At 41.4% G+C, this 20,798-nt stretch overlaps 1 protein-coding gene across 4 annotated transcripts in view; it reads right to left on the minus strand.

Moving 5' to 3' along the window:
* Positions 1 to 14,641, minus strand: part of TPX2 (TPX2 microtubule nucleation factor) — a 60,303-nt gene extending 45,662 nt beyond the window's left edge. For 3 of the 4 annotated variants that reach the window (XM_060124559.1, XM_060124558.1, XM_060124556.1), the window contains exons 1-2: positions 14,555 to 14,641; positions 10,665 to 10,781 (exon numbers count right to left, since the gene is read on the minus strand). The gene's annotated coding sequence lies outside the window, so the exon portion shown is untranslated. Of the gene's footprint in view, positions 1 to 10,664; positions 10,782 to 13,972; positions 13,991 to 14,554 lie in introns of those variants that run through there. The other variant, XM_060124557.1, reaches the window with a different exon arrangement.
* Between the last annotated feature and the right edge of the window lie 6,157 nt (positions 14,642 to 20,798).

Raw genomic sequence — 20,798 nt, forward strand, 5'->3', positions numbered from 1 at the left:
CCTGGGCAGTATGCCTTACTTTTCAAATCACACTAATAGTTAACTTCGCTTTTTCAGTAACTTGAAGACACTCCTTGAGGTAAATATATTGGAATTAGAAAGAGGTCAAATTTGATGAATACCTACAACATGCCATGTACTGTGCTAGGTGTTTTACATTCATTATCTTATTTTCCTCCATCTACCGTTTTCTCATTTCCAGTCTCCTCCACATCCAGTGTGCTTTCTCTCTGCCCTGAATAACCCAATTTCTGAAACACACCATTAAATTTTATACCTACTGACCAAAATCTTACTCATCATTCAAATCCAGTCCAATTCTCTGTAAAATCTTTCCCAGTTTCCACCTATCATACCTAATTGTTGCCTCTCCAAAGCCATAGTGCTTTTATACCATCTAATTTTATATTAGTTAACTATGCAAATGTCTCTCCTAGTAGACGCTAAGTTCCTGTAGATAAGGATGAATTTTACTCACTTGTGTATACCTCATCCATCAAGGTGCTTAGAACAGTATCTCATACATAGTAAAAGCTCAATATAGTTTTGCCAAGTACAGGTTTTTTCTTTAGAAATACTTTCATAAAAATACTATTCCTGGGCATGAAGAGAAAGACTTCAAAAAACACATAAAAGAAAAAAAAAGTATATAAACGGCACAACATGCAGATTAGGTAAAAGAAACATGTCAAAGATATGGGTCCATCCTTACTTCAGCATACTTTGTACAGAAGTACTGTACTGTGTCCTCTGTCTGTGGAAACCTGTGTAGGTTTAAAGTCAGCCCCCACTCCAGCCTTGTATGGTTAAGAAAATAGCTGGAAGTAATCTGGAAAATAGCCGAAAGGCCACACTCACTGGTAAATAATTTCCCTATGAAACCCAATGAGCCATTTGTCTTCATCCATGAAATGACATGTACTTAAAAGTATTCTGTATCTTGGAAGAGAAGTAGATATCAGTAACAACTTGCATACACATTTATTAAACTAAGTACCTTTCTGTAAGCCCTTATTTTAGAAATAGGATGGACCATTTTAAAAAATTAGATCACAAAAATAGTTTTCATAAAAATCTACAGTGCCACATTGCTCCAGACACACACACGATACCTCTCTCAATCTCTCTCTCTCTCTCTCCACACACACACACGCACACATTTTGTTTTTTCAAATGGGATCATTGACATTTTGAATTTGCTTCACATATCGTGAGCATATTCCTTGTCAATAAATATAGATATATCAGCAACCACAATTTACTTATCCCTTATTTTAGGATTTTCCCAATATTTTCACTTTAAAGATACTACTAGAAGAATAACCATGTAGCTAAATTTCTGTACATATTCTTAATTCTTCCCTTAAGACAAATTCTTTTTTTTATTATTTATTTATGTTTTGTGTTTTTGTGGGTTTTTTTGTTTTGTTTTGTTTTGTTTTTGCGGTACGCGGGCCTCTCACCGTTGTGGCCTCTCCCGCTGCGGAGCACAGGTTCCGGACGCACAGGTCCAGCGGCCACGGCCCACGGGCCCAGCCACTCCGTGGCATGTGGGATCCTCCTGGACCGGAGCATGAACCCGTGTCCCCTGCATCGGCAGGCGGACTCTCAACCACTGCGCCACCAGGGAAGCCCATGTGGGGGTTTTTGGCTGCATTTGGTCTTTGTTGCTGTGGCTGGGTTTTCTCTAGTTGCGGCGAGTGGGGGCTACTCTTCATTGCGGTGCGCGGGCTTCTCCTTGCGGTGGCTTCTCTAGTTGCAGAGCACGGGCTCTAGGTGCACGGGCTTCAGTAGTTGCAGCACGCAGGCCCCAGAGCGCGTGGGCTTCAGTGGTTGCGGCGCATGGGCTCAGTAGCTGTGGCACACAGGCTCTAGGGCACACGGGCTTCAGTAGTTGTGGCACGCAGGCTCAGTAGTTGTGGTGCACGGGCTTAGTTGCTCCTTGGCATGTGGGATCTTCCCAGACCAGGGATCAAACCCATGTCCCCTTGCATTGGTAGGTGGGTTCTTAACCACTGCACCACCAAGGGAAGTCCCAAGACAAATTCTTAAAGATGGAATTGCTGGCTCTTGACACATACTGTGAAAACATTCCTCAGAAGAGTAATACCCACTAGCATTACCAGAGAGGTGTGCCCGTTCTCTTCTGGGCACTAACAGCCCTCAGTGCTCATTTTCTCTATTTTATACCACTATACCTAGGCTGTGAGATAAATCATGAGATTAATTCCACCCAACCTCATTGCTGCTCAGTGGTTTAGCCATCATTTCATTAGCTTCTCTCAGTGGACTTGGGTAATTCAGAAGGAATTTTTTCTGACAGATATTTAGTTTATATAGTGACATCAACCTATACACCAGAGAACCTCATTCTCCCATGGTCTCTCTTATGAACTCACTGAAGCCACAACTCCACAGATACCTTTATAACAATGTGCCGACTGAGGAACTTAATGTAGAAATATGACATTTTGGAATTGGGAGGAATTTTAAATAACACCTAACTTTTTAAGTTTATAGATAAAGATTAATTAAAGCGAAACGGGGTCCTCCAAGATCACACAACACTACTAATGATTATGGTAAAAACAGTTCCCAAAGGTGATTATACATGCCAGACACCATGAGGTACTAAATTGTACTATTTTAATAACCCTCAACAATCCTCTAAAGCATCAATTATTATTTCCATCCTAGAAGAGGAAGCTGAAGGTAAGGGAGATTAAAAGACTTCCCAATATCATACAGTTATATAAAAGCAGAATTAGATCTAGAACTGAGGCCCCTAACTTCAGCACAGTGTTTTTCCTATATCGTTCTGCCCTCTCACCCTATGAATTAGAGAAGCATGTTAATGTAGTTATAGTCTCTGTTTGCATAGAAAATAGTACGGTATTTCTTTCCAAGTAGATCCATTCTTCATAGTCTTTTGCCCTGAATAGAGGATTCTTTATTATCCTCCTTCTAAGTTTTCATTCTCCCCTATTTCTACTTTCATTATTCAGTTTAACTCAATAAGCTATTTATTAGCAGTCCACTCATATTACACACTTGCTAGAGGTCATAAATGTGGGCTTGATAATATCGGAGCTCCTTTCTCACTAATATTCAAGGATGAGACAATATGTCTCATACAAAAGGTAGATCTAGTCTCAGACACAAAGGAATTAAAACCTAGACAGGAGTCCTATTAGACTCAATAAATAAGACAGTATAAATATTTAAATTATACAGTATAAACCATAAGTATAAAGAAAATTAGAGGGACTTCTCTGATGGTGCAGTGGTTAAGAATCTGCCTGCCAATGCAGGGGACACGGGTTCTAGCCCTGGTCCGGGAAGATCCCACTGCCGTGGAGCAACTAAGCCCACGCGCCACAACTACTGAGCCTGGGTGCCGCAACTACTGAAGCCTACGCGCCTAGAGCCTGTGCTCCACAACAAGAGAAGCTACAGCAATGAGAAGCCTGTGCACCGCAACGAAGAGTAGCCCCCTCTCACTGCAACTAGAGAAAACCCATGTGCAGCAATGAAGACCCAACGCAGCCAAAAATAAATAAATTAGTTAAAAAGAAAAAAGGATGAAAATTAGAGATGACGTGGCTTAAGTCAAGTTATGATTAAATACTTTTCATTGAACAGCATCAAAACAGTAAGAAGTGCACTGTAACAGAAGTCACCTCCTTGATTGCCAAGCTTCCAAGCTTGGAGTAGCCATGGGACAGTTCTGGCCAATGAGAATGATGAGAATCTGCTGAGGGATTCATAGGAAAACTCGTACTTACCTGATACAGCTACAGCCCTTGCTCCTGCCCTCTTCCTTCAGCTTTCTTCTTGCCTTGAAGGCAGATGTAATGGCTAGAGCTATAGCAGCCATCATATACACAGGAGTAAATGATCAAGAGAATAACATACAATGGCCCTGATATCACTGAGCTATTGATCACTGATGATCAAATATCAGCAACCACCTACCTCTAGACAATAAAACTCTTTTCATATAGGTTGTTAAAGTCACATTTTCTTTCACTTAAAGCCAAAAACAATCCCAACATAGAAATCCAGAATTCTAGCCCTCTCCCTGGCATTACTTGATGTATATGATAATGGGCAAGTCACTCCACCTTTCTGCCTACCTACTTCCCGTAAACAAGTGAGAAGGTATTTTGAGTGCTATGAAATACACTACCGTATGATATTATCCCTGCCTTTTGACCTACTGATACCTTTCCCCTCCTTGACCACATTTCTATTCAAAGGACATTGTTGAAAGATTCTCCAGCAATTGACAGTGGTTAAAATTCCCCTGCTGCAAGGAGGAAGTTTTCCAGTTCTTGTGAACAAACATGCTGGAAGACATGGGAAAATCTTGGATTCCCATGATCTTAATGCCTAACCCAGGTCACTGGGAGGACTTCCCAGGCAGGAATGTAATGAAGACAACCAAAGCTGGGGGAGGGAAGAGGCAGGAATGTAATATGCAGCAACCCCACTTAGCCTCCTAAAAACTATGATTCCACCAAAGCATGCTGCTGAAAACCACCTGGAAAGTATTCAAATTTAAACCCTCACATCCTTTTTTCCTTTTTTTAATTACAGAGCTACACTGCTAGCCCCTGTGGAGGGCAATTTACATTTTTCTTTCTGATACATCTTGCCAAATGTAGAAATTTATCTTACAGATATGTATTTATACATATGTAAATATAAGAAAATTCACATAGCAGTGTTCATAAAAGCCAAAAAACTGAAAACCCCAATTCCACCAATAGATTAGTTGAATAAATTATGGCACAACCATATATTGAAATATTAAGTAACTTTAATATTAGATAACTTTACAGATGTGATTTGTACAAAATGAGCTCCAAGAGCTACTAAGTGAGAAAAGCAAAATGCACAAGTGTGTGCTCCCATTCAGGTTATAAAAGAGGGAAAGGGGCAGGGTTTCCCTGGTGGCACAGTGGTTAAGAATCCACCTGCCAATGCAGGGGACAGGGGTTCGATCCCTGGTCCGAGAAGATCCCACATGCCGCGGAGCAACTAAGCCCATGTGCCACAACTACTGAGCCTGCGCGTCTGGAGCCTGTGCTCCGCAACAAGAGAGGCCGCAATAGTGAGAGGCCCAGGCACCACGACGAAGAGTGGCCCCCGCTTGCCACAACTGGAGAAAGCCCTCGCACAGAAACAGAGACCCAACACAGCCATAAATAAATAAATAAATAAAAATAAATAAATAAAAATAAAATAAAATGTTCCTGTGTATTGACCTAAAAAAATAATAGCTATTAATTACTGAGTCCTTATGACAAGCCAAACAGTGTTTTCATATATTAACTCACTAAATCCTCGCAATAATCCTGTAAAGTAGGTACTGTTATTATCTTAATTTTACAGATGAGGAAAATGAGGCACAGAAAGATTTACTATTTGTTCATGGTCATGAAGCTAAGAAATAGCAGAGCCAGGATTCAAACCCAGACAGGCCCTAAAGGGAGTGTCCTTATCCACTGCCTCTCATATTTATTTAAAAACAGATATTTATGTAGATCAATATCAAATGTCAAGGAGCGAGAGACAAAACCATTTACAGATAATAATAACTTGCAAATACTGATTGTCTACCTCAGGCCAAGCACTTTACGAGGCACTTCACATAAATCATCTCATTTAAACTGCATTAACAATGTATAAGGTAGATATAGTCATCACCATCTTACAAATAAGGAACTGGCTCAACTACTCCAGGATCCTGGTGATCCAGGATCACCAACTAGTATGTAGCAATATTGAGTTTTAAGACCAGGTTAATAGGATTCCAAAATCTGGGGTCACTATAATATACAGGGTTTTCCTATAAATATTCCTTCAAAAATGAGGCAAGTAGGGACTTCCCTGGCAGTCCAGTGGTTAAGACTCTGTGCTTCCACTGCAGGTGGCACGGGTTCAATCCCTAGTCGGGGAACTAAGATCCCATATGCTGCACAGTGCAGCCAAAAAAAAAAATGAGGTACGTAACCAAATCTTACTAACCTGTTAGACAAATACAGAAATAAACTCTGCTCTATAGAAAAATTAAGTATTCCTGACAAGTTGTGCAAAAAGAACACTTTGGTAAATTAAAAACCCTATTCTAAGTATACCAGGAAAACTCTGAGCTGAATCTTCTCATAAACTAAAATATCACCCCTTAATTTCTCTTTTTCTAAGTTTGTACTCTTGCATATAAATTTTTGCTGTAAACAAGATGGAGGTTAGTTTGAACCTCTCAGTGGATATTCCAGAGTAGACTATTCACGCATCTGAAGGAGGGACGTCCTCTGAGGTCTAGGACTGCATTTGATCGGTGGGGGTTAAAAGGCGAAGGGGGCTGAAACCTAAATATACCTTATCTTTATTTAGATGAAATTTTAAAACCAAAATACTATTTTTTAAAACAACCTCTTGCTGGAGAGGGTGTGAGGAAAGGGAACCCTCCTGCACTGCTGGTGGGAATGTAAATTGATACAGCCACTATGGAGAACAGTATGGAGGTTCCTTAAAAAACGAAAAATAGAACTACCATATGACCCAGCAATCCCATTGCTGGGCATATACCCTGAGAAAACCATAATTCAAAAAGAGTCATGGGGCTTCCCTGGTGGCGCAGTGTTTGAGAGTCCGCCTGCCGATGCAGGGGACACGGGTTCGTGCCCTGGTCTGGGAAGATCCCACATGCCGCGGAGCGGCTGGGCCTGTAAGCCATGGCCGCTGAGCCTGTGCGTCCGGAGCCTGTGCTCCGCAACGGGAGAGGCCACAACAGTAAGAGGCCCATGTACCGCAAAAAAACAAACAACAACAAAAAAAAGAGTCATGTACCACAATGTTCATTGCAGCACTATTTACAATAGCCAGGACATGAAAGTGTCCATCAACAGATGAATGGATAAAAAAGATGGGGCACATATATACAATGGAATATTACTCAGCCATAAAAAGAAATGAAATTGAGTTATTTGTAGTGAGGTGGATGTACCTAGAGTCTATCATACAGAGTGAAGTAAGTCAGAAAGAGAAAAACAAATACCGTACGCTAGCGCCCTTATATGGAATCTAAAAAAAACACTATGGATGAACCTAGTGGCAGGGCAGGAATAAAGATGCAGACGTAGAGAACGGACTTGAGGACACAGGCTGGGAAGGGGAAGCTGGGACAAAGTGAGAGAGCAGCACTGACATATACACACTACCAAAATGTAAAATGGATGGCTAGTGGGAAGCTGCTCCATAGCACAGGGAGATCAGCTCGGTGCTTTGTGACGACCTAGAGGGGTGGGATAGGGAGGGTGGGAGGGAGGCTCAAGAGGGAGGCTCAAGAGGGAGGGGATAAGGGGATATATGTATACTTAGAGCTGATTCACTTTGTTGTACAAGAAACTAACATAATATTGTAAAGCAATTATACTCCAATAAAGATATTAAAAAATAAACGACCTCTTTTTCAAAAAGCTTCTTTTGAGCTATCTTTTGGTCTAATACAGCCCCTTGCCCCCACCCCCCAACCAAAAGAGGGGAACAAACAGATAAATATATATCCATTGAGAAGTCTGATTCTCCTCAATAAAGAGTGATGGCACAAGTACATGAACAAAACCAAAAGTAACTACTGGGTTATGCTAGCGTCACTACGCTGCCTCTCCCACAAATAATAAATATTAGGATGTGAAACCTTCAAAAATTAAAGGACTGGGCTTCCCTGGTGGCGCAGTGGTTGAGTCCGCCTGCCGATGCAGGGCACATGGGTTTGTGCCCCGGTCCGGGAAGATCCCACATGCCGCGGAGTGGCTGGGCCCGTGAGCCATGGCCGCTGAGCCTGCGTGTCCACAGCCTGTGCTCCGCAACGGGAGAGGCCACAACCGTGAGAGGCCCGCATACCGCCAAAAAAAAAAAAAAAAAAAAAAAATTAAAGGACTAGTGGGAAATGGAACAGGCCAAGGCCAAAGCTAACTGTTTAAATGAGAGCCCCAAGCAAGGTGGAACCGGATGCCTTCCTGCACCGCTTAATCAAGACTGAATTTCTGTCAACAGGTTTCACTGAAAAAAAAAAAAAAAGGCACATGCGTCAACCACATTCCCCCACACAAATCAAGCTGCCAAGCAAGAGAATCGGCTTCACATTTCAAAATTATCTGAATCCACCACAACTTCAGACTCTTGCAAAACTAGAACCATTCTGAGTGAAGAAATAGCTCTTCCTGACCAATAATCCTATGATAGACAGGTAAAGGTTTCTCCCATATGTTATGAACTAGTTAGGTTCCTTTTAAAACTGCTTATCAAGTGCCATCCATCACATCACATGGCTAATTTTTGTTTCCAAAAAACAAAGATTGAAAAGATATATATAATCCTTTCCCTTAAGGAACTCACAGTAATTTTGACACAGGGTGATCTTTGCTGTGGAAGTGCAGAGAAGGGGAATAGATGAAGGAGGGTCAGAGAAGGCTTCCTGGTGGAAGTGATACATAAAAGATACAGATAGACCTGCAGAGTTCTACAGGCTAAAGATGAATATTGACTTTTTCTAGGGGAAGAAATAAATGGAAAGGGAAAACAAATAGGGGGAAGTACACAATTGAGGAAGATTGCAAAAGAAGCAAAGTAACCTATTTCCACATTCATCTGAAATTAACCTCCAAGGGTCCCTGTCTCTCTTCACTATCAAACCAAAAATAACCAGCCATGACAAGCTCTGTAAATCAAAAGGTGCAGGTTCAGAGCGGGTGGAGGAAAGCTGTAAAAGGCTGCAGTCTAAGTAAGGTTGAAAGAGACTAGCAGCTCCTGAGCAAAACGAAGACTTTGGTGTGATAAATGATCTCAAGTACCTCACTATACAAGCTTGTGAACTGTGTATTGCCTAATTCTATTGGAGGAAAAATCATGAGTTAAATAAATGGTAATGTAATAGAATAAACAGAGTAAGGCAAGATCTCATTAGAAGTGTAGTTAGTTAAAATGGTCCCATCCCAGGCAGTGCCATTTCCCCAGGGACACCCTCTCCTATTTTCACAAGGGATAAGAGATCCTGTTACCCTACCACAAGTTAGAGTTGAGTTATTGTCATCTTAACCAGGGAGAAAACACCTACATTTCTTTTTCTTGCACATAAGGATTAGCAGGAGACAGTAAATGGCAACATAATACAGACAGCAATTTTAAATGTTCATCAAAGTCACAAACTAAGTCTGAAGGAAGTTAATGGACTTTGTGTTTCCACATTTGTTTGCTAACTTCTATGATGAAATCGGATCTATTTACAGAAACAGATCTATGAAGCTTCCAAAATTGGGTCATTTTAAAATCCAGTGACAATCTCTCACTGTCCAAGCACTTAGAAGTCAGCACAGGACACATGGACACTTGTTCTAATTCATCACTGTCCAGAAATCTCAAGCAAATACATTTTTCTACCATTTTCCTCCCAAACTTGTGAGTTTCTTATCACTGTTTTTGAAGGATTACAAATTCAGTTCCGCTTTTTTTATTCATCCACAGAACTCTATAAACCATAATCCACTCTTACATGACTAACAGGACCTGGACAGAAATCAAAGATGCCATTTACCTCTAGGCCAAATAACAACACAGATCTTTTTAATACCAAAGTTTGCTGATGTTCCAAAAGTAAGAAGCTGAAAGAGTTTGTAAGGGTTGACAGTGGGGCTACAGGAGGTTACAATCCTAGTCAAATCTCAATCATTCAGTCTTGTAGAGATTTATATCCCTCAAAAGGTATCTGATTTGGAAAGCAGACAGACAGAGACACACCCACATACACACACACCCTAAAAAAGTGATAATCAATGAGGTGGCAGGGAGTGAGGTAGACAATGAGAGGGTTGGAAGGTTTTTAACTATAAACCTTTTTATATTATTTTGATTTTTGCACCATTTGAATCTATATTTTAAAAATAAAAAATTGTGCCTGTGTGAACATACACTGCTGGTGGATGTGTAAATCAGCACAATTTTCCTATAAAGCAATTTGGTGCTACGTACCGAAGTCTTAAAAATACACATTCTTTGGGACTTCCCTGGCAGTCCAGCGGTTAAGACTCCGCACTTCCAATGCAGGGGGCACGGGTTCAATCCCTGGTTGGGGAACTAAGATCCCACATGTCACACGGCCATAAATAAATAAATTTTAAAAATTAAGAAAATAAAAATATGCATTCTAAAAAAAAAAAAATATATATATATATATATATATGCATTCTTTTTAACCAATGGTTCCACTGGGTAAAATACTATGGTAGAACGATATAATGGAATAATATATAGCCATTAAAATTATGTTACACAAAATTTTAATGAAATGAAAAAATTTTCATAACCTAATCATTAAATGAAAAAAAATGAAGGTTATTAGAGTATGGTTTCTTAAAACCAAATACAGATACCCTCCAAAATTCGGAAAGAAATCTATCAAAATGCTAGCCATAGTTTATCTGAGAGGTAGGATATTGGGTGACATTATTTTCTTTTGCTTTTACATATTAAATAAATTTTCTTCCAAAATAAGTGTTACTTTCTAAAGATAAGCTAGTTATTTAAAGAATTTTGAAGCTAATATATTAATGTCCCCCTTATTCCTTTTTAATGTAATACTGTGGATACAGCTTTACCTGTGGTTTAATCCGTCTGTCAGTCCACCTGTCTACAGGATTGACTCAAAGTTGCAATATACTCTTTCACCTCTCTTCTGAAATCTTGAAGTCTAGAAAGCGCTTCTTATCAAGAACCTGGAAGAAGCAGAAAGGTGATGAAACAGGTTCAAGTTCTTTGTAGTAAAAAAGGTTAACAGAGAACAGAAGGAGCTATAAAACCCCAACCCCCCAACCTGGGGTCCCCAACCCCCGGGCCACGTACCAGTACCAGTCCGCACAGCAGGAGGTGAGCGGCAGGCGAGCAATTGAAACTTCATTTGCCGCTCCCTGTCGCTTGCATTACCAACTGAACCATGCCCCCCACCCCCCACCCCCGTCCAAACCCATCCGTGGAAAAACTGTCTTCCACAAAACCAGGCCCTGGTGCCAAAAAGGTTGGGGACCGCTGCTATAAAATACCAAGGATACCCACTCTTAAAACCAAAGAGTGCTCTGAGAGCTAAGGTCTAAAGAGCATGGATCCCCCCAAATGCCAGACTTCTTAAAAGATTGTTGTTTCATTAATGTAAAAATGTTCTTCAAGTTTTTTAGTGTACATGTGCTGTTGCCCAGTATCTTTGTGGTTACATATTCCCACTTTAAAGCAACCTTTCTGAAACCTGCAACTTAGGAACACTGACATCAAGGGGTTGCAGTGCACACTTCTATCCTATTCAAACATCAGGACAAAGAGTAGGCACACTCAAAATATGAAAAAACTTCTACTACCTTTTTAAATTTAATAAAGTAGAAATAGGGACTTCCCTGGTGGTCCAGTGTGTAAGACTCCACGCTCCCAATGCAGGGGGCTGGGGTTTGGAACTAAATCCCGCGTGTGTGCCACACCTAAGAAGTCCACATGCCACAACTAAGACCCAGCACAGCCAAAATAAATAAATAATAAATATTAAAAAAAGTAACTTAGCTTTAAAAAAAATTAATTAAAAAGTAGAAATAGCATTTTATAAATTTTCTAAATTATGCTCCTACATACAATTTTATACCTTTCTCACTAATACAATGATAATAATGTATAATACAATTTATAATACAATAATGATAATACAATTTTATACCTTTCTCACTAATCTTTAATTTCCCCCTATAATCAAGTTTCTCTATGCAAACAAACAAAAACAGAACCCCTCCCAGTTATCTGTACTTTTTTCACAAAGTACCCTAGCTGCTGATCTGTCTCAGACACAGATCTATTCACAGAATTGATTGGCCTGTTCCCTGGTGGCGCAGTCGTTAAGGATCTGCCTGCCAATGCAGGGGACACGGGTTCGAGCCCTGTTCCAGGAAGATCCCACATGCCGTGGAGCAACTAAGCCCGAGCGCCACAACTACTGAGCCTGCACTCTAGAGCCCAGAAGCCACAACTATGGAAGCCCGTGCGCCTAGAGCCCGTGCTCTGCAACAAGAGAAGCCACCGCAATGAGAAGCCAGCGCACCGCAACAAAGAGTCATCCCCCGCTTTCCGCAACTAGAGAAAAGCCTGTGCGCAGCAACAAAGACCCAACGCAGACAAAAATAAATAAATAAATTTATTAAAAAAAGAATTGATTGGCCTGTTCAATCTCCCTGTAGTAAATTCTGCTTCCTACCTTTACCCATATGGCAAAGAAAATTCAGTTTGCCAAAGGACATTTAAATCTCTCCTCCTCCTTTCTTCCCAAGCAATTCAAAAAGAATTAGGGGGCTTCCTTGGTGGTGCAGTGGTTGAGAATCTGCCTGCTAATGCAGGGGACACGGGTTCGAGCCCTGGTCTGGGAAGATCCCACATGCCACAGAGCAACTAGGCCCGTGAGCCACAACTACTGAGCCTGTGCGTCTGGAGCCTGTGCTCCACAACAAGAGATGCTGTGACAGTGAGAGGCCCGCGCACCGCGATGAAGAGTGGCCCCCGCTCGCCGCAAGTAGAGGAAGCCCTCGCACAGAAACGAAGACCCAACACACCCAAAAATAAACCCAACCAAATATTAAAAAAAAAAAAAAAAAAAAAAAGAATTAGGGAAGAGACCCAGGAAAGGTTGAGGAAAAAATACATATAGGAAATATAGGTGGATTCTGAACCTCTCCTGATACCTGAACAAGAAATGAAGGATCTTCCCACATAATCCTGTCTCCTGTTGAAGCTTAATTGCAGCTGCAGGATAAACTAACTTTATTAAGGTTGGAATACACAGACTTAAGCATAAGGTGGGCCAAAATAACTATTTTCTTTAAATGATTTGAAAGTTTAAACAAATTTACCAATCTAATTCAATATATCCAGTTTTTCATACCTGAAATTTTGTAGTCAATTTAGATAATGCCTTCTTGTCTTTCCAATTCAACAGATATTGAATGGGTGATTAACAGGCACCAAGACTGTTCGGGTTCCTGTCTAACTAAACTCTCCTTATCAAGAACGGTTTCTGTCCCACCTGCTTCACAAAGCCACCCTTGCCTGTTTTAAGCCTCACTGATCTCCCTCATCTCTAAACTGCCAGGGTGCTTACAATACAAAACAATAGAGCACTCAGATGCTTTCTTGTCTTGTTCTAATTGTCACTTGTCAATTTGAATCAGACTTTTGGCCTCAAGCATACCAGAAACCATTCATCTGTATACACACAGTATCTAATAGTGAGCACACAGTACAACCTCAAAGGTCAATTAATTAGCTAAGTGAGCTGGGAGCCACAATAATTTTGATCCCAAGAGTGCCAACTTAATACTGAATTGACACACCCACAGTACAACTCCAAAACAACGTAAGTTTGATTTAGAGGTGGCTTGACAGGGGGTGATACACCGAGGCCACAACACAAAAATATCCTTAGTATTGCAGCAAACAGTTTGAATTTTGACATCTGATGAGTGAGACAAATTGAAAGGCCATAGAATGTCAACAAGGTAAGGCTGAACCAGGGAGAACTCCAAGTGATGGTCTTAAAGCAAAATCAGCAGAGCACTCAGATGCTGTCTTGTCCTAAGCAGGACTGATAGGGAGGAAGTCCTTGGTACCTAAGTACTAGGAAACTGTAGGTGAGAAAAAGAAACCATGTATCAAGAAACCAGGGAGAAAAACAATCCTACAATATTACAGCCTCGTTCACTTTTCCTTCCCTCTCCGATCTATAAGTGTTTTAGGACAGGAAATTAGAAAAGCAGTAATACCTACTGATAACACACAAAGGGAGAGGGCTGGGCAGATAGGGATAAAACAGAATGAATTTTAAATCCCCAAATAGAAAGACAACTCCAAGTGGAATTAAACTTGTCCTCAATTATGTTCTCACCTCATTTACCTTTCTATCTTGCACAACAGTTTTGAAATGTAGTTGTTTGTGGCCACATCTTTTTCCTCCACCAAATGCCACACGTCTTGAGGGCGGCTGGGGCTACTGTATCACCCATTTCGAGAAATGTATCTAGATTACGGGCTTCAGTTTCCCTCCTATAAAGGAGGGCTAAGACTAGCACCGACTTCACTGGATTGGGGCGAAAATTAAATGAGAAAACGCAGAGTGCTTGGTCCGGTAAACGCTTATTTCATGTGTGCTGGGTAATAATATAATTGTCGTTACCGTTATCCTTAGCCCACAGCCTCCCCCAACTCCTCCTTCCACCTATTTCCCACGCCGGCCTCCCCCTCTACCTGTAGACACAGCCCGCTAGTCCCGGTCCGGCCGGGGAAATCCTGTCATGAAGGGAAGGGTGGCCGGAAGCCCGGCTCCTGCTCTGCGGGTCAGGTCGGCGCCCCAGCAGCACACCGTCCCAGAAGCTGAGCCCTCGAGGAGGAGGAGACCTCCAGCCACTTGGAAATCAGGGAGAAGGCTGCCCGGCGCCCCAGCTGCTCCCCTTTTCTCCCCTCGGCTCACCTTGCCTCAGCGCTGACAACCGACCGCCAGGAAGACCCGCCGCGGGACTCATTCAGTACCGTTGAAAATTTGAACCCAGATTCTCCAGTCAAACGCACCAATCAGAGTGCCGGGAACCAGCTATCCCAGCCTTCCGATTGGCCCTAGAGATCGTAGGGAGGCCGGAAGTCAGGATGAGGGAGTAGAAAACAACCGGCCCCGGGGACTCCTGGGAAATGTAGTGCGACTGCGTGAGCCGGCTGCAACAACTCGAAAGAGGAAATTACCACAAGGCCCAGAACGGTCGGCCACACACTGTTTGGGAAAGGTGGTACTACCCACCGAAGAGAGAGGGAGTCTATTTAGGTAACAGGCGCGCGTCCTGAACTTCCCCAAAACTTTCACGGAAGGAAATTCTTCATTAGTTTATAATTCTCCCTGTAGTTGTGCATCGTGCCTTTGATTTTTCTTAGGAATTCACTTCGTTTTAACATCGAGTCCCCTGCAAGCAACATAGTCTCGCCCCCAGATTCTCTGCCAATCGTGAAGGAGTCTCTCAAACTCTTTATCCAGTCCACGCCCCAATATTACTGGCTAAAGCCGGCGGCTTTTTGGAGGTTTGGTCTTTCACTTTTAATGCCGTCTGCATCCTTGGCTCTATTACCCTCGTATTGTAGAAGAGAAAACAAATGCTCACAGAAGTTGAGTAAACTTATCTAAGATCACATTTTTTAAGTAGAGGAGATGGGATTTGAGTTAAGAACGTCTGATCCTATATATCATCAATAGTCAGTTAGAAGATAATAGCAACAACAAGAACAGAAAGATCAACGTTCATAATAATGAAAAAGGCAACAAAGTTTTAAAAAAATAAGCCTAAGACCTTTACGGGAAATTTTAAAACTTCGTTGAATAACTATAAAAATAATTAAATAAGCTATAGACCTTATTAATTGATGGGGAGATCTAATATTGTAAATTCTCCATATTAAAAGTTCAAGGCAATTCCGATGAAAATCGCAATAGGTTTTGTCATGGAATTTGCCAAGTTGATTTTAAAATTCACAAGGAAGGAAAAAAGCACAAGAAGTGGCATCTGAATTTTGAAAAATAATAGGGGGCAATCGCCATAACAGATCTCACAAATATTAACATACTACGAAATTATAGTAATTTAAAAAGTATCGTCAGTTGAGTCTATGGGGATACAATCAGCAAAATCAAGACGAGAAAACTCTACAGGACAAAAGATCTAGTATCTTCAAAAAATAAATAGAAAAAACAAAAACAAACAAACAAAAAAAACCAGCAAGAGTTGGGTCTTTTTGTTTGTCTTTGTTTTTCAATATTCCTTATTTTTAGAGATACACATGGAAATGATGAGGATGAAATGACTCTAGAATTTGCTTCAAAATAATCTGGAATATGCCAGGAAGGGAAGTAGATGGGAGTATAGATGAAACAAGATTCACCACAAATTGATAATTGCTAAAACTGAGTGACAGGTTCAATATACATATATACATACACATACATATATGTGTCTGAAATTTTCCACAATTTTTTTAAGCAGGGTATTGGCATAGAAAATTTTTTTAACAACAAAATATCAGTAGAAGAATTTAAGGGTTCAGACACAGGCACATGTATATCAGAATTTAGTAAATGCTGAGTAGAATTTCAAATCAGATGGAAACAAATAATGGAGTTAGGACATTTGCTTTTCATTTGGGGAAAATATTATGTTAGATTTTTATCCAACACTTTACAAAAACAAATTTCAGATGAATTAAAACCCTAAAGATATTTAAAAATTAAAAATTTTAGGGACTTCCCTGGTGGTCCAGTGGGTAGGACTCCATGCTCCCAATGCAGGGGGCCAGGGTTTCATCCCTGGTCAGGGAACTAGATCCCAAATGCATGCCGCGACTAAGGAACCTGCATGCCACAACTATGAGCCCACATGCCGCAACCGGGAGATCCCACATGCCACAATTGAGGATTCTGCATGCCACAATGAAGTTCCCACGTGCCGCAACTAAGACCCGGTGCAGCCAAAATAAATAGACTTTTTTAAATTAAAAATTTTAAGTTAAAATATATGTTTATGACATCGTGTAGGAAATTTTTAAGTAAGACATAAGGGGAAAACTAAGACATAAAGAAAAAGACTGACCAAACCAAAATTTTAAAATTCTGTTTGACAAAAGAAAAACAAACAAAACTGAAGGATAAAATATTTCCAACACATGTAACAAAGTATTAGAACCTAAAATGTAAACAACAACAACAAAAACAAAAACTCCTAAGAATCAGTGAGAAAAGGACAAAAGCTCAATAGGGGGAAAAATGGGGAAAATAGGCAATTCTTAGAAGAAGAAACAAAACTGGCCATTAAAGACATGAAAAGGTGCTTGGTCTCAGTAGTAATACTGAAATTAAATTTTAAACTTAATTTAAACAAAGAAGTACCATTTTTCACCTATCAAACTGACCAAAATTAAAAGTTTGATGGTATCAAAGATTTACAAGGTAACTCAGAAGGCTGGGGAAAAGGATGGGTTCAGCTGCTTTAAAGGGCAACTTGGCAACACGTATTTAAAATGTCAAACATGTGTGCCCTGTAACCTAGCACTTCTATTTCTAGGTTTAGTTCCAAGAGACACACTTATCAACTTTCACACAGAGAAACAGAGGCACAGTCACTGCAGCATTTACTGAGCACCTACAATGTGCCAGTGGCTGTGCTAAATGTGGGGATATAGCAGTGAAAAGACAGACAAAATCTCTGTCTTCAGGGAGCTGACATTCTAGTGGAGAAGACAGACACTAAACAAGGTGAATAAATAAATAAGTAAATAATATCTCATAATAAGAGATGATAAATGCAAAGCCATGACAAGAAGCGGAGGAAGGGAGGGCTGGACAGGGACAAAGGGAGGGCAGGGTCTGCCTAGGCTGTGGCTGCCCACCTCAAGGTACGTGCAGGGCCACTGGTAGGGGTGGAGGTAAAGGTACTTGCTTTATATTAGGAGGGAAGGGGTATCAAAGCTGTGCTGTGTCCAGGGCCTGCTAGGCAGAAAGTGCTCAGTGAGTGAATGAGTGTATGAGGCAATGCCAGGAGGCCAGGATGTGTGCAAGAACTTCCCAAGTCCTTCCAGATTAACAAGAGGTAATAAGCCTGGCCCAAAAGATTCCTCTCTTGTCATTCCTTCTGCATCCATTGTAGTGTAGGCTGGGTCTCAAGTTCCCATTATTTACGAATGGGAGACTTCAAGGTCTGAAATCACCAAAGCAGAATTTTAGACCTGAAGGAAGCGCAGACATATCTGGTAGACCCTATCCACAATTTCAGTCATTACTCTTTTGTTGATTTATTTTATATATTTATTTATTTATTTTCTTTATTGTTTTTTTGGCTGTGTCGGGTCTCAGTTGCAGCATGCGGGATCTTTCGTTGCTGCGTGCGGACTTCTCTCTAGTTGTGGCGTGCGGGTCTTTCTCTCTTTAGTTGTGGCGAGCCAGCTCCAGAGCGCGTGGGCTCTGTAGTTTGTGGCATGCAGGCCCTCTCGTTGAGGAGCGCGAGCTCGGTACTTGTGGCGGACGGGCTTAGTTGCCCCGTGGCATGTGGGATCCTAGTTTCCGGATCAGGGATCGAACCCACGTCCCCTGCATTGGAAGGTGGATTCTTTACCACTGGACCACGAAGGAAGTCCCTCAGTCATTACTCTTTTGGCCTTATCCATGTGAAAGGGGTTTGCAATTATAAATAGGGTAGCTCAGGGACGTTTGAACAAAGACCTGAAGGAAGTGAAGGAGTAAGCCATGCAGATATCTGAAGGAAGAATGTTCCAGGCAGAGGGAACAGCAAGTGCAAAGGCAGGAGCAGAGAGGCATGTTTTAGAAATAGCTAGGAAGTCAGGGTGACCGGATCAAATGGACAAGGAGGAGAGTATCAGAAGATGAGGCCAGAGATATTCTGGGGCAGGATGCAGACCAACTGGGCCTTAGTAAGGAAGCTGATTTTTACTCTGAATAAGGTGGGAGTCCTGGGAGGGTTTTGAGCATTGATACTCTCTACTTATAACGGGATAACTCTGGCTGCTGTGCTGAAAACAGAGGGAAGGGGAACAAGAGTGGAAATAGGGAAATCAATTAGTAGGCTGCTGCATTGTAGTTGTGAAAAATTGGAAATCACCTAATGGTCCATTAGTAGAGGGGGGTTGTTCAATAAACTGTCTATAGGATGGAATACTAAGCATCAGTTCAAAAAGAGTTTGGGGGCTTCCCTGGTGGCGCGGTGGTTAAGAATCCGCCTGCCAATACAGGGGATACGTGTTCGAGCCCTGGTCCGGGAAGATCCCACATGCCATGAGCAACTAAGCCTGTGCACCACAACTACCAAAGCCTGCGCGCCTAGAGCCCATGATCCACAACAAGAGAAGCCACCACAATGAGAAGCCCGTGCACCGCAACGAAGAGTAGCCCCCATTCACCGCAACTAGAGAAAAGCCTGCACGCAGCAACGAAGACCCAATGCAGCCAAAGATAAATAAATAAATTTTTTTAAAAAAACGAGTTTGATAGATCTGGACTGATATGGAGATAATCTTTGAGACACATTCTGGAGTTAAAACACAAAGTGCTGATTGATTATGGGTGTTTTTTTTTCATTATGAAACCATTATGGGTTTTTTTTTCTGAACTTTAAGAACTATATTTTCTTACTGAAGTATAGTTGATCATAATGTTTTCTAAAAATATGCAAAACAGTGTACCACGGTTCCCATGGGTGTGATTAAGTATTAACAGCTAGCACTTACCGGGCACTTACCATAGGCCAGGCTCTGTTTGGAGTACTGTGCACATAGTTAACTCATTTCATCCTGACAATAACCCTGTGAGGTAGGTAATGTTATATATCCATTTTATAGATTGAGGAAGTTGAGACTCAGAGTGGTTAGAAAACTTCTCCAAGGTCACATAGTTTGTATGCAACAGAGCCAAGATTTGAACCCAAGTAGGCCAGCTCTAGAGGCCAAACCCTTAACCACTGCCCTATATTACCTCTCCTAAACATGGATGTGTATATAGAGAGAAAGGTATGGAAGAATTCACAACAACCTGACAAGAGTGGGAATTTCAGAGGGAAGGAGCTAAACAGGACTCGTGGACAGAAAGGATAGATGATTGGATCTTTATCTTTAATTTTTTTAAAAGAATATATCCACGTGTTACTTGTGTGCTTTGAATTTATTATTTCTTATTATAGAAGGGGAGAGGAGTCTGCAAAGGAGAAAGGAGGGGGAGACAAGCTCTATATTTAAAAAGTGAGAGGGAAAGACCCAACATCTACTCCTGCCCTTTCCAAATCTTCTTCACTCTGTGTCTGTCACTCCCTCCACCATCCAACCTGTGGTCACCAGGCCAGAAATCTGGACCTGCCTTCCAGCTCACTGGAGACCTCCTGCTTCATGGAGAACAGACAACAGCTGGTCACTGGCTCTGGGTAGCAACGTAACCCTCAGACACCTCCAGGCAAGGTGGCTGTGATCACCTAAGGACACCCCCTGGAGAAGGTTGCAAGTGTGAGCCATTGGTGACAGTCATCAAAAAGATCTGTCTTCTGCAGGTCCCCTCCAACCAAACACAGGGATCTCTGTGGGTGTCCTGGTCTCTTCCTTCCTAGCTGATGTGTAATCCATTTTGGAGGAAGGATTACAGACACCTTAGCACACAGTGATTAAAAGCGATGAATTATAGAAAACAACCCAAGTATCCACCAACTGACGAGTAGATAAAATGTGGTAAATCCATACAATGGAATAGTATTCTTTAATAAAAGGAATAAAATACCGATACATACAACGTAGGTGAACCTGAAACATTATACTAAGTGAAAGAAGCCAGACTCAAAAGGACAAATATTGTATGATTCCATTCATATGAAATTTCCAGAATAGGCAAATCCATAGAGACAGAAATGAGATTAGTGGTTGCCAGGGGCTGGGGGCTGGGGGGATAGAGAGGAACTACTGATGCAGAGTTTTTTTTCAATAAGCTCACGTAAGGTAAGTGGTAGCCAGACCCAAGAGGCGCCTTTGTCTTCTTCTGGGAGTTGGAAGAGGGGAATCACTTGAAATTCCATCCTCTCCATTTGCAGTGGGCCCTGGCCTAGGTCAAACTACTTTAATATGGGATTTAATATGGGAGACTTTTCTATGTTAAAAAAGTTTTTAAATTACAAATATTATACACGCTTATG

Source organism: Lagenorhynchus albirostris, chromosome 15 (assembly GCF_949774975.1).
Source record: "Lagenorhynchus albirostris chromosome 15, mLagAlb1.1, whole genome shotgun sequence".
NCBI lineage: Eukaryota > Metazoa > Chordata > Mammalia > Artiodactyla > Delphinidae > Lagenorhynchus > Lagenorhynchus albirostris.